Below are 15,102 nucleotides of genomic sequence, written 5' to 3'. Positions count from 1 at the left end.
CAGCAGCCCACTTGTCAGTGTTCAGACAAGGCTGTGGGAAAAGCTCCTGGAAGTGCTCCCAGAGAAGGTCTAGCTGTAATACACGGATTGGGACCTTGGGGACCTTTTGCTGCAATGGTGCAACAAAGTGTAAGCGACTGCAAACAGGTCAGTAAGCACAGATTCCTCCAAGAGGCACAGCAAGGAATAGAAAAAAAAATATTAGACCAAATACATCACACCAGTAGAGGAATTAAGGAAGAATTAAAACCAATCAGTTCATTAGATTGATTAAGTTAAAAGGAAACAGAGATGTGCAGAAAATACCTTATATTTTTAGCTCCTGCAGAGAGTGAAGAAAAGATCTTCATAGAAAAATGGCCTTCACAGCAGCATGTCAGCTAATACCTGAGGGTGTGTTTTTTATCTCTCTCCCCAGATTTTTAAATGGCCTCATGTTCCCTGGCACCTGTACCGTACCAAACGCATCAGATGTGGCTAGTGCTACAGCAGATCTCTAGCAAAATGAAGATCCTTTCATCTCTTGCTATTAGTGTCTAGGTAAAGGACTAAGGAGAGACACACCTAGTCCAAAAATAAGCATGTAAATTTAAAATCTGGCTGTTGGCTCTCAAGTAACAAACTGACACACGAACACAGCATACACTGAACCACATTAACATTCAACCTGCCAGTAACAGCCAGAACAGAACTGTCCATAAAACAGCACTGTAAGAATATATACATGTATACAAACAACAAAGGGAGAACTTGGCAGTGTCTTAAACAAACAACACACAAAAAAATGCAATTAGATACTACATAAATAAATAGTAATGAAGTATTCATACTACACAGAAACCACAACCAGACTCCCCATGTCTAAAAGGTTTAACTGATTTCCAACTTCCAGCATCTTGTGCATGCATTCCTGCTTTTCTGGCTGAACTGGACACTGGAAACCCGGAGGCACTCTGCAGTACAGACCTGTTTGTGAAGCAGTCAATTTGGCATAAAAAAAAATAAAAATAGATCTCAAGAATTTACCTTGATGGCTTTCTTTGCTCCAGAACCATAGTGGGAAGCAGTCACAGTATCAGAGAGGATAAGACTGTAGACATTCTTTCCCCAGCATCCTTCAAATTGACTCAAAAAGCTGCAGTGCCCCAGTTTCCTTCCCGCTATGATTCATATCCCATAGACAGCAGGTTAACCTAACCTACAAATTTTATTCCTCTCAAGACAAAACCACCTAAACCCCCGAGGAGACACCTATTCAGTTTGGAATCCTAAGGCACAGTCTTGGTGGGTACCATTTAGCATGTAGGCTTACTGCCACGAAGCATCACTAGATACTTTTGGGCTCTACAAAAGGTCAGTCTTACGTGACCATTCACCAACACAGAAGAAAACATTTTAAAAACTCTCACATAAAAGAGGAGGACCTTCTTCCTTCAACGTATCAGCATCAGCCTCTCCCTTAGGATCTCTTCCTTGATGTCCCCAGTGGCAATGCGTGAAGAACCCGGCATTTTCAGTATTACAAATTCACACTGGATAGTTGCACATCAGCCAGTTTAAACATTCACGACTCTCCGCTTAAGTGCATTTTTTGGTATGTCAGTTTTGCTGCCTCGCTGATTTTTTTTCTTTAGGAGAGAAGATTCACAGGGATTTGGAAGAGAAAACTATTGGTGTCTGCAAGTGCTGTGCAAAGAGTTCTTCTGCACTCAGCCAACAAACATCTACCATCAGAACTGACCGTGTTCTAGCCCCACTCCGACAAGCAAACAAGCTTCTGCTTTAAGATTCTGTATCACTGTGTATTTCCCACACTGAGCACTGAATTCCCTAACTGCTTATTTTAACAGGATATGAAAATTCTATAAAGTTAAACTGAAATATCTGTAGCATCAAACTCTCATTTCTTTGGAAAGCAAAGCTAAGTAACTGATCTTGAACTTGAGAAGCGACATTAAATATTTTTCTTCTTCGTTTGAATTTTAAAGTATAAAATCTGAAGAAAAAAAAAAACCAAGGAGCTGCCAGCATAAATCCACCAACGTCACCTGGTTGTCATTTTAAGTACATGAGCACAACTTGCTCTGCTTTGCTCCATTTCCCTTAAATTTCATGAAGTTCTACAAATTTGTTTAATCTCTCTTCGCAGCCAATGATACCATCTCTAATGTACCACTTCAGTCAGAACAGTATAAAACACACCAGCGGTTCCTCAATCTTTGTAATTCACTACTGTTTTCCCTCCTTCACATAATTACCATCTCATCATGTTATCTCAGTGTTAAAACAGCAAAATACAAGGCTAAGATGAACATCAGCATCCTGGAGGCAGCCTGCTTGCCACAAGCACTGGCATTTCAGCAAGTTTGTGGAGGTTAGGAAGCAGAAGTCCATGACAGCAAGCTGCTGCAACTCCAGCCTAAGAGAGGGTGCAGACCCATTTTTCCTCCAAAGGAAGCAAATAAACCATGGAATCAGCAGCAGCATTCAAAGTGCTCTCAGCTTTGCAGGGAGATTGATTTACAGCAACAGCCACCACATCACTTTCTGCCCAGAGCTCCCTCCATACACTATATTCACTAGAAGTAACGCTTGAAATTGCTGTCAGGGGAAAGACTGGAGAAAAACAATCTAAGTTTGTTTATTTTGGGCTATTAACTGCACTTTGTGTCTAGACATTTCAGTTTCCCCTGATAACAGGAAACCTGCTGTTCCTAAAAGCAATAGCAAAGGGATTTCTGTTTTTATTTTTTCCAAGGCACACTTGGAAAGCTACAACGTGTCAGGGTAGGAGTGCACAGTTCAGGATGTGGAGGACAGGAACAAAACCAGAATAAGGAACAGTTACTCCATAAACTAACAGTATTTCTCCATAGCTGGGAAATAGTACACCGAACCTTTCATCTCTCAGCCAGAATTTCTGACAGCTACATCACATTACAGTGTTACTGGTTTTCTGATCTGCTTAGCCATCTGTGTAAACGTGTGCCCATGTCACAACATCATTATTAAAGGATACGGCAAAGAGAACAAGAACCAGAGGGAAGTGAGCAGTGAACTCTAATCTTGTGAGCACAAAAAAGACTCTCAAGTCTTTACAATCAAAAACTAATTCAATGTTAAAAGATTTTCAGATTCTAATGTTGTCAAAATAGCTTCTTCCACCTCTGCAGAAGCCTCAATGAAAGAGTGGTGAGTCCCTGGGATTCAGTGGACAAACACTACCAGACAGTTTCATGCTTTACTGAGACAAAATCTGTGAGTTAAATTTAGACTGATGACTTCTGCAGGCACTCAGATGTTTCTGCTTTAAGTTTTCTAGAAATTGCAAATTAGAACTTGGCAGACTTTAAATTGACCCAGCATGTGTCTTCAGGAATCCAAATCATATTCTGTTCTATTACTCTGCAAAACTGTAAAAAAAAATCATGCTTTTCAACACACGGTTTCAGACAACTGACAGAGACATTCCATTTATTTTTGAGCTGAGAAAAAAAAATGTAGGTACAGTGTTTTTTCTCCTTCAAAAGTCACTGTGAAAATCAGGAGTTAATGGAGGAATCAAAGTTAGCTCCATGGCAGCACAAGCACAGTTTCCTGAATAACACTACTTACGTAACTGTATTAATTCAAATATGGCTATGGGATTTTTTTTTCCATTTACCATGGGAAGAATACATTGCAGTTGGAGGCTCTGATCTCATTCTTAAATACCAGAACTAGACACTTAGCAGAGCATGCAGGTGTCCCCAAGCTGTTTTGTGGAAGCAGATGGCAATCCTTGCTGATTTCACTTGCAATCTCTTGAATGGCAGCAGAGACATCATGGTTTTTTTGCAATACCATGAACTGTTGATTGAATGGAAAAGCTCAGAGGTTACAGACTAAAGAGATATAGGTCATTACTTCTCCATCTACTGGTAAACAGACAGTACTACCTGAAGTTTCACTGCTAATCTATGGGATATTGTAATATTCAGATTAACTTAATGGCAAAGACTAAAATGTAATAAGCTCTTCCTTTTTTATTGCAGTACGAAGCTTCAGTGTACTCTTATCATTCAGAGAAAAATAATATCAGATTTAGGTACATGCACAAGAGTTTCACAGCACTTCATAAACATTATTTTTCCAATCAGTGTAATAGGTATAAATTTGACAGTTTCCATTTAGAAGAGACCCCATCCACCGAAGCCTAAAGTGACTTTCCCAATGTTCTATGGTAGGACCTGGAAAATAAGTTGATTTTCCATTTATCATGCATGTTAAGCTGTGAGTACTCCATCGCCCTCACCCCTCAGGTTTTACTTAGAGTCCCTTAGTTTAATTTGAACAGGCTGCTGCTGGCTGCTTCTGCTGTTCAATTTCTCCTTCATAGGACAAGAGCCATCCTTCAAAGGCCAACTTGGCAAAAAGTCACAGTAACTGCTCGACAACAATCACCTGTAGATTCGAGATTCAAATGAGCAATTCTGTATCTGAATATGGTGTGATTAAACCCAAGAATCTAATTCAGAATGTGTCCTCTTTTCAGACATTAGATTTTTTAAAGCACTCTACTCTTTGGAAAGTCAAACTGACATGGACTCAGAGATTCTGTGTCTTTTGAAAAACAGCACCATGGAGTCCTTTTGTTAGTCAGCTCAAGACACAGAGACTGTTCTCAGGAAGAACAGAAGCAAGAAAAATGAGAACATTTCAGGACACTAGCAAGGGACCTGTGCCATCCTGGAAGGTAAGAAGGCATCCAGCCCCACTGTGCAAAGAGATCCACTACTTAGCATCAAGCTTCCTTCCCTGGGCACCAAGTTCTAGCATTTGTTTTGGTTTTGAATGCTCAATGTCAGGCATACTCCACAATTTGGAGTCCAAGTCATTATTAACATTACACACAACCCACAGAGAAACTCCTCGTCTATCAAGAGCCATTGTCCTGCTTTCTCACAGATACTGAGCTCCAACAGCTGACCTCTGATAACTGCAAATATGCAGAACTTTTCCCACTTCTAGGGTGTTTAACTCTTAAATTTTCAGCTTATTTTTTATAAATGCTGCTTCCTGTGAGAATGGACAAACATTTATGGCTTTGCCACATAAGCCCTCCAAAAATAACTTGAAAGTCAGTAGTTAAAACCTGTCAGTGTATCATGTTTATTTCTCAGATCTGTTACCAACTCCTAACATAGAAACTCAGCCAGAGATGAAACTTTTACGTGGCTCACTATTGACACCTGCTCTTAAAGGCTCTCCAAATTCTTCTTCCAGCACCACTGCTGCGAGGAGAAAAAAACAACTGCTGCTTTTTTTATTATTATTTGCCCGTTTTTGTCACCTGGAAAACCACACATGAAGTTGATGAGCTCACAGGGAACTGCTTTTCAACGGATGGAAGCATTTGGCCATTTAATTTTTTCTTCAATGGTTGCTTCAAGATCCTGATGCCAATTTACATTCAAAATAGCAAGAGCATCTGGGAGATACTCTTCTGCCATAAACCTGTGGATGGTTTCAACGAGTTTTTTTCCTCTTAGACAGATGAACTGAAAACTCACCACACAAGAGGTAAAACGAGAGGTTAAGCAAGATAAATGACACAGTTGGAGAGTTGCCTCCTTCAGAACAGTAAAGCAATAATGTCCCGTAGATGTAAATAATTGTTCTAAAAACTCCAATCTGCACAATTACAAAACCACCAACTACTCAGTTGGGAAAGAGTGATTCGAGTAGCTTATTAATTACCGGTTAATTGCAGAAAGAATAAACACTTTTTTCAAGAAGTGTATTACTGAGATAAAGACACAGTATACAACATTGGATTTTACCCCATCATCAGACCCACTGCTACCAGCTGCAGAACAGAGACAGCTGCTTCACCACGAGGCACCCACAGCTTGAGAAAAGCAGCGCAGGACTGCCAAAACCTCACAGAATGAACTCCAGTGGTACACTGTGAACTCTGCACATTTGGTTCCCTGGGCAAGCAGTTTTCTCTCCTGTACAGAAGAGAAAGCGCTCTAAGAAAGAGCTTCTCTCGTCCCCACGTAGCCGTAGAGCTGCCCTGTTCATCGCTGCTGTGCTGAGTATCTGCAGGCTGTTCCCGTGCTGCAGTGCTGGACAGCCAGGGCCCAGCAGGGCAAGCTCCTGCAGCTCACAGGAGGAGTGCCACAGGCAGCCTGGCTCCAGCAGCCAGCTCTGCCCGACTTTCTGTCTCCCTGTCCTCCAGCCTCCCATTCTTTACACATGAAGATGAGAGAGTAAGCTTCTTGCAACCACATGACGGTCTTGGGAGAGATTTTTCTTTCCCAACAAGAGGAGCCAAAAAGCACTTTTAAAACATCTTTTCCACACCACCAACCTTCTCTTGAAACACTTCTGTGTAAGAACACTGAAGTCCTTTCACAGCATAAAGGATGACAGTTTTCTGATCTCCAAAATTCTGAAGTATGAAGAAAACTTAGGGCTACGTTTTGTGGATAACATGCATGCAGTCAAGCAACACAAGCACTGTACACACACAGTTTTTACAGGAAATATTCTGAGCTTTGTAAACATGAGGAGCACAAATGGAAACAGAACAAGGAAAAGCAAAGAGGGGAAGTACAACAAATCCCTGTACTCCTCAGCTCTCAGCCAAAATTCAGTCTTCTACATACTGAGCTTGAGACTTGGTAGTGCACTGTGCAGTGAGGGTAAAGAGACCTCATTGAGACATGGCACACCTGCTAAAATTGGCAGTAAAATCAGTAGTGCCCAGTACAAACAGAAAGCAAGTCTTTGTTTCTCTGGCACAAGATTATGGCAAGTACCACATACAGATCAAACATTTATGAACAAAAGTAAAGAACCTAGCCAAGGCATTTACATTAAAATAAAGATTACATTTCACAGCATGAAAAAAAACCAGTAAGCATACCAGAGTCCCATGCTCAGATGAGCTCTCCTTCCTAGTAAAAGCTTCGTGGAGACAGCCTGAGCCAACTACACCCACTGCAGCAGCACCAGAATGATGTTCAAGCACTGCAATAACTGCTACAGCTGCATGGCAAAAGGATACGTGAATAAGGAATGAACTTTGGACAGTTTCATCTGGACTTCACCCACCTACAGGCAACTCACTGATCCAAATCAACTCTGTATTTCAGTGTTTCTATTCTGAATCCTCTTCTGCCTTAACATTCTTTCAGTACACTTGCTTATCAGTAAATACCACAAAACTTGACAGAGTCAGAGAACGTTTTGTAGACATAATGCTGCGAGGGTGACCGACATCATCCTGTAAGGAAGGAACCAGTGGCACCACTGCACGGTACTGCTGCAACTTCTCACCAGGGATGGAATGCTGTTATGACAATGCGATGTTTGTGCCGCATTACTAAAAGCACATTTGGAAACATCTCAACAGAAACCAAAACAGAGGTAGGTTACTACCCAACTACACAGAAAAGAAGATTCATTTGTGACATGCAGTCACTTCAACACTATTGCAGATTCCACATTTAGGCACACAAAACATCGCACCTATGCACTAGTGAAGTTTAACTAAGAGCTGCAACTTACTGAATAACGCTCAGAGCGGGCTGTGCCATTTCCCATGTAAGAATCTCCTGTAGTAAGGTCACAGTTCCTCAACAGCTGCAGCTTTATCAGAAGTCAGTGGTTCTCTTCAAGCCCTCTCTGCAAGTTTTCTCAACTCTGCTGTCCTATTATGTTTCTCGCTGTCCGTGGACATGAAGCTCACGCTTCTGACCCGTAGAAAGAAACTAAACAACAGAACTTTGTTCATTTGTATCGGAAAGAGTCAGGAAGTCTCCAATTTCAGGTCCTTCGGTGTTCTGGTTGGGGCGGAAACAGCATAACACGGTCATAATTGAGGAGCATTCCGCTTTTAATCACAGACCTGCTCAAGATGCACGTTGCCTTTTACTGTAATTACTTCGAGTAGCGTCATCACTATTTAGATAGCAACAGTTTCTTTTCTCTAAAACATACAGTACTGTGAAATCTAAAATGGAAAAGTATCACACTGATTAGCTGTTACAGCATAAGCATGCAAAGAAGTTTTCTAAATTAGATGTACTCCTTAGCAGGATAGTTTTGAAAGGAACAGAGTCCAGTCACAGTCATCTTTTAATACAAAAAAATGTAAAACTTTATTAGAAGCTACAGTGTCAGCTTTCACATATTTACTAGGACTGAAAATTCAACCAAACTTTTTAAATTGTCAAAAAATACTCCTGTTACAAGAGGTTCTTATGTGCTTCCAAGGTGGGAGTAGTGATTCTTTTCTCTTTCACAAATTTAGACAACTGTGTTCTCTTTTCAGCCTCCTGGCCATCTGTAGAGATAGGGAGGTGTGTGCAGATGTGGGCTCAGAGCAGAATGAGCTACTTGTCTGAGCTCATATTTTTGGCAGGCACCAACTTCACCCTCACCCACCAGAAGCAGAGCAGTTCCCAGCCTCATCTTCAACTCCTTTTCTAAGTATTTACCTTTCCTCCTGGCTTTGCTGGAGCACGTGTTACCATATTTGCCCAAATACTTGAATTAGTGGCTTTAGACTAACAGGTTTTGTGATGGAAACATTTCAGATCTTTAAAGAGGAAAGAGACTGAGATTGAAGTGGAAGAGGAGCAGATTTCCAAGTTCTCTAAGTTTATATCATATACATTTGACAAATAACCCCAGAAGATATGAGATTACATCTGAAATCTTGCTTCTCCGTGTAAAGATGTTTTAAATCTTCACGAGGCAGCTAAGATGAGCTCAACCTCCTTTGCTTTAGCTGGAATCCAGCTGCTAGGCCCAACAGGAATGTAGGTAGGACTTCTCCCTCTTCATTTCAAGGAGCTGTGTGACTGACATTCATCTGCAGCATTCCTAACTTATGTCAACAGGAGACCCCACCAGGCACACTTGTCATGCCTTCATATAAAAAGCCTCGAAGCCACAGAATCATAGAGGATGTGCTGGAACAAAGATACCAGACAGAAGTTCTTAAAGCTTTACCCATTTCAACAATGAGAACTAAATCAGGTGGGGTGCAGCACGCTGCCTTGTATCCACTGCCCTACAATAGGAACACTTTTCATTACTCCTCCAGATTAACTCTGTGACTCAACAAAATCCACTGCTAAAGATTCATCCTCCTGAAAAAAATAACAATTCATAGCACTGTTGCCAGTAGGACAAACCACAGTGAAGTCTCACTAGACAAGATCAGCAGCAACGTGCACCCATGAAGATCCTGATCCCAAGCCTCAAGTCTCCTCAGCCTCCATCTTTTGTGACTGTTTAGCCAAAGCTCATTTCTAGAAACAGGCAGTACTTGTTCCTAAACCAGCTCCACACGGCTTCACGCTCACTGTTAGTCCCATAATGCTTTTCCAGGAAGGCAGACGCTGCCAGTTGAGAACTATGATTAGGGGAAGACTGTTCAGGGTTACAGACAACTGCATTAACACAGGAGCTTGGGAGAAACATTTCCACGTGTAACATCATATTTATGCCTCAGAGGATACTTAAGGACATCTCAGGGCCCAACACTTTAAACACTATGCTAATGCTCAAATTTGCTGTATTACAAGTCAAACCAGAAATGTATTTAATGAAAGCGTCTCCCCTCCCAGGAATAAGAGGAAGGAGAGAAATAAAGGCCTCCTAAATCAACACCCATTTCTGCTCCTACTGTGAGACAGTGTGTAAGGGGCAATGGCAGCTCCTCACCACGGAGTCCATTTGCTGTTAAGTCAGACATCCAGTTCAGCTTCAGTCATTGCTTCACTTCCAGGACTTCTAACTGTATCAGGAGGTTTAAGGTCTAAAACCTTATTGGATTGTGTTTTCTAAGATTTCTCCAGGTTCTGTGACATCTCATGGTTGCCCACTAATGACAGCGTTGTTCCCAATCAGATATTCAAACATTTAATTTTTCAATAAAGTCAATTTAAAGTAAATGCACAGTAAGAATGTGAAGTAGCAAAATTTAATTTACTGTGCTAGCCAGACATGCCCCAAATTTATTTTTAACCATACAATTAAGAGTAATTTAATTCCCTTATGCACACATTACACAGAAGAGAAACACTGCTGTAAAAAGAGTTTACTAATATTGGTACACAAAGCTTATGAAAGATAATATAAGAGTCTAGTAGGACAGCATATAATTTACATTTTGTTATGTCAATCACAAGTACCATCTCAGGGCTCTTCAATAGTTTGCCAAGCCACAATATGAGAACTGCTTTAAATCAGCCTATGCAAAAGGATCACTTCAGTTTCCACAATCCAACAGACCTCCTAATGTAGTTAGCAAGTGAACTTCATGATTCCTCTTCAGCATCCACCAATACCTTCAGTTTACCAGTATATTAAGAAAGCATTTGACTTTGAAAAGAGAAAAATTTAGCATAGCTGTGGAAGAATTCAATGAAGGGAAACAATGAGGGCATGGCTTTTAATAATCCATGGCCTTTACTACTTTGAAAAACCAATCAGCAAATATGCAGATGGCCCAGTAACAGAGCAGCTCTGCTTGGCTGCACAGAAAATCCTCACATAGGATTAGTCTCAATTCTTGGTTTTAGCTGGCAGAGGATGGACAGAGCAGTCCAGTGCCATGCTTCACATACCTTTCAGAAGCAGAACAAACCACATGCTCTGAATTTTTTCTTATGCTTTCCCCTATAACTAGCACCTTGCCTACATTCCTATACCGCATAGGAAATTAACAGAAAGGTCAGAACATGCATTGGAAAGCAAAACCATGAGTACAGGGCAACAGACCAACATGGCGTGGGGTCCAGAAATTCTCAGTCCTCCTTCATTCCATGAAACTTAAAGGACCAGAAACATATGGTAATCTTGCTACAAAAAGTAAAAATTAAAAAAGCGCAAGCAGTTTAACTTACCCATATAATTCGTAACAATTCCTACACATACTTCTTAAAGAGACATCAATTTAGAGTTACTCAAAGAGGAACACAATCTATCTGTGAGCTGACACAGAGCACCACTATCTGCATTTTCTGTCGCCACTGCTCTGTGAAAGACTCACACATAAGAAAGAAAAACTTCACGAGCGCCAAGAAATGCAGAACAACTGAAAAAAATATTGTCTCTGGTCCTGTCATTTTTATTAACCACTGCTTTAAATAGAAATAGAAGCACATATTTTCAGGTAGGGCATCTTAGGCTTTTCATAATTTTGTTGTACAAAGTTTCTATTTGTCACATGCATACTTCAAGTACAACATATGTACTAAAACAATTCTTTCCTTAGAAATGTTTGAGATTTGCATTTTTCTGCTATTTAAATCTGTAATCATAATTTTCATGTTACTTTTAAAAGGATTTTTCCCTTTAATTTTGTGGCCGCTGCATATGCAGCAGTAAAATAACCTTCACTTGCCAATACTGCTCAGTTTATAGGAAATCCAGGACAGAACATCAGCCAAGCTCTCCTCACACATATGTTGTTAGAACAGAAAAGCCTTCTCTCCCTGACCTCAATACAAACTAAGTTACAGAAATGTGATGCTGAAGTCCTCTGTTGGCATGGCTACACTTATCTTCAGCCCTAACTCACCAACAGCTGCCAGTTAGCATAGCAGGGCTCAGACTGAAGCGCAGCATTCTCACTTCCCTAGCACCTCCCTCAGACAGCCCGGGCTGCCTCCTCGCAGCTGCCCCAGGGATGCTCCCTCATCCAGCCCAGGCAGTACAAATACTCAAACTGCCACCTTCTTACACTTCTTACATCTAGAAGTGCCAGCGTATCTACCTGCATTATCACAACCAAGGACAAGACTCTGAAAACTTTTCTAGTGTTTTAACAGATACTGAGTACCAATCACAGTGGCTTTTTGCACACAGGCTTGTTAACCAGCCAGGGCATCTCCCCCTCCCTCTTCTCAAGCCATGGACATGCTCTTCAAAGAGCTCTATTTACATGCCAAGTTACAAAGTTCAGCTGCTTCCAGAGCAACATGGAAAAAAGTGCAGCTTTTATGATTCTACAGTGAGGCTTTTTCACAACATGAAGCAGCCTGGACTAGTTTCTTTACTCCCACAGCCCCCTTTCCCCTCCCACCTCAACAGGATTCACTTTACAGATGAGAGACAGTTTAAAAGAAAAAAACCCTGCCTAGCCACAGACCCCTGAGGATCACCAAGAGGCTCCCAAAGAAAAGAGCTCTGCAACCTTAAGCATCACTGAACGATCATTCAAGGAAAATACTGCTTTCAAGCTAGAAGCAGGGGTTCCCAAAATCTGCACATCCAGAGTCAAAACTGCTACTCTTAACATCTACAGAAGCTGTGCCTTCTGCCCTCTGCTCTCATTGCACTGCTCCTCTCTTCCCAGTGGCTTTCTACACAACTGCTTAGCTAGCTTCAGACTCTGCTTTAAGGATAAGGGATCTGCATACGTGGGGCCTATCCTCTGCTTCAGCTGCGATCATCTTCCATTCACCTACCCTTTCTTCTTAGTTCCTTCTGAACCTTTGGTATAAAACCAAATGCATCTGCAATGCCATCTCCTAGGAGAAGCCATGAGGCTGGATTCAGCCACTCACTCACCTGGGGCTCTCCTAACACACAAGGATTTCTAGAAAAAAACCGTCCTCAAGTTCCTCAAGAAATTCAGTCCTAGCTTCCTACCTTGCACTTAGCTCCTGAACCCTTTGGAGCAAGAACTGGTGCTTCCTCAGCATCCTTTATGTGGAGAGATGATATTGTCAATAGTTCAATATAACGATCCATGGGGAGGAACAACCCCTCCTCAACACCCCCCCCCTTTTTTTTTTTTTTTTTTTACAATCAGGAATAAGAAATGCAGAAAGGACAAAAGATTATACGAGGAATGTGAGAACATCACTGGACTTGCACTATCAGTGACATGATAATGAGAAACAGAAAACCAAAAATATTAAAACCATACCATTAAGCAGTCCATACCCACTCTTCTCCCCATCCCTCCCTTCATTCTACACCAATGTGAAATAGAGAAAAACTGGAACTTTCCAGAGGAAAAAAAAACAAAACAAAAAAATGCATCCTAAAAACATCTAAGAGTGTACCACACATTACAGGCAGCCTCACCTGCTGTCACGGCCTTCCTCTCCCTCCCCAGACCTGCAAGAAATAACTGCAACCCATCTTTTCCAATGGTCCATCTCACAGGCAGACTATCTAACTTCTTGGGGAACACTTCTGCTTTTTGAAAGACTGCAACAGCCACTGCGCACATACAAAGGAATACACCAACACAATCTCTACAGACACAGACAGGCCTCCCACCCCATCTTTTCCCCATTATGTACTGAAGGTGTCCCCAGGCACCCCCAGTCTGGGCAGCACGGCTCCGTCTCCCTTCCTGCCCACACCGGGCCCTCTTTGCCTCCTTGGTTGCTTCTTTTGGGTATCCCAAAAATGGTTACCACATTCTCATAAATAAAATACGCTAAGACCAGTTCTTCAGAGAGCCCTTCCTTCTCTGTTCTTTCCAAGAGCGGTACATCACTCTGCGCGAATTTCTTTGTCCTCAGTGCACACGGCCACAGCTGCGGGCACATATCTTACAACAACAGACGTGACACACCTGGCATCACCATCCACTGAGGTCTTCCACCACGCTAACTATACTTCTTCACACGAGGCTTAAGAATTGTGTACTAAACTTCACAGCAGAAGTTGAAGGACGGCAGCGCGCAGTTAAAGCTCGCGCAGGACTCCATTTCACGCACCCTCCCGCGGTGCGGTGCGGTGCGGTGCGGGCGCAGCACATTTCCTTACTTTCCGCAAATCGCACAGCGCCATTTGCAGGGGCGTGTAAATAAACCACGCCGTTTCGCCAGGTAACGCGCATTTCTGCTCCAATTCAAAACTCAGAAGCCCATTCCTCCTCCCAGCTCGCTCATCGCCACGAGAACCGTCGGCTTAGCGATTAACGGAGCGCAGCCAGCGCCGGGGGAACCAAACCGGCGCGGAGCTCGGCGGGCAGCGGGGCAGGGGCGAACTTCTCGGAGGGCCACCGGCACCTGCCCGCCCCCTCCGCCTCTCCGTCCCCGTCCGAGGACGGCGCTTCCGCGCCGCCGTCCGTCCGCCCGCGCCCTGCCCCGGCCGCCCCGCACCTGCGCCCGCCGCCAGGTACGGCCGCGCCTCGGGGAGGGGAACGGCACAACGGCAGCCGCTCGCCGCGACCCTCCGCGCCCGCCCCGGCGTCCCCCCGCCCCGCGCCGCCTCCCCTCCCCCGCCCTGCCCTTGCCTCCTGCCCGCAGTGCCCGGTGCAGTGGGAGGAGCGGTGCCCGGCGTCCGCCTCCCCTCGGGATCGCTCGGGGACCGCCGCCGGCCGCCCCTGGCCCTCCCCGCTGCCCACCCGTCTCACCCCGCTCGCCGCCGGCCCCGGCGCAGCCCCCGGCCCCGGCCCGGCTCCGCGGCCCCGTCCGGTTCCTCCGGCTCCGCAGCGGCGAGCGGGGCTCCGGCACGTGACAGCGCCCGGCGCCCCCATAGGCTGCGGCTGCCGGGCAACGTGAGCCCGCCCCCTCCCTGCACCTGAGAGAGAGCCTTACGCCAACGGCGTAGGGGGATGCCGGCCCGCCGCGCCAAATGCGTAGCGGCTCCCCGCCGGCCGTTTCCTCCTTCCTCGCGGCAGCGCAGCGCAGCCTTGCGGAATTGACGTAAAGGTTCTCGGCCCAGCCGATTTCCTACCTGCAGCTGCTACTCCTTGCGTAGTCTGCGTAATCCTACCCGTTCCCTGAGGAGAGAGCTCTCTACAGCTCCGACAGCTGCCACGGATGTGCGCGTGAGGAGCGGCCAAGCCCGCACCTAAGAACGCCACTTACGTAAAGCCCCTCAAAGAGGTCGGTGTTCCTTACGGATTCTCCGTAATGTCGTCAGCGCGGGCGTTGCACCTGAGAGGGTTCCTGTTGCGCAAATGCCGTAGGTGCTAGCGTACTGGGCGCAGAGTACGTAAGCGACGCGTTAGGGTCCTCCCCATGCCGGCGGGCCTGGCGCGAGGCGAAGGCGGGAAGCAGGTGTGCGCCCGCGGTGCCTCTGCGCGCCGTCAGAGCGTGAGGAGCCGTCGCCGCGCCCCGCCTCGGCTCC

The 15,102-nt window shown here is 44.4% G+C and overlaps 1 protein-coding gene across 8 annotated transcripts in view; it reads right to left on the bottom strand.

Annotated features, from left to right (window-relative positions):
* The window catches only part of STRBP (spermatid perinuclear RNA binding protein), a 51,488-nt gene extending 36,639 nt beyond the window's left edge, over nt 1-14,849 (bottom strand). For 2 of the 8 annotated variants that reach the window (XM_065737288.1, XM_065737281.1), the window contains exon 1: nt 14,384-14,481. The gene's annotated coding sequence lies outside the window, so the exon portion shown is untranslated. Of the gene's footprint in view, nt 1-14,383; nt 14,482-14,706 lie in introns of those variants that run through there. The other 6 variants (XM_065737284.1, XM_065737286.1, XM_065737285.1 and 3 more) reach the window with 4 other exon arrangements.
* Between the last annotated feature and the right edge of the window lie 253 nt (nt 14,850-15,102).

Source organism: Cyrtonyx montezumae, unplaced genomic scaffold (assembly GCF_038088225.1).
Source record: "Cyrtonyx montezumae isolate F1298 unplaced genomic scaffold, pur_monq_1.0 scaffold_20, whole genome shotgun sequence".
NCBI classification, from domain to species: Eukaryota; Metazoa; Chordata; class Aves; order Galliformes; family Odontophoridae; genus Cyrtonyx; species Cyrtonyx montezumae.
Note: the sequence above shows the minus strand (reverse complement) of the source record. Positions and strands in the feature narration are given on the sequence as shown.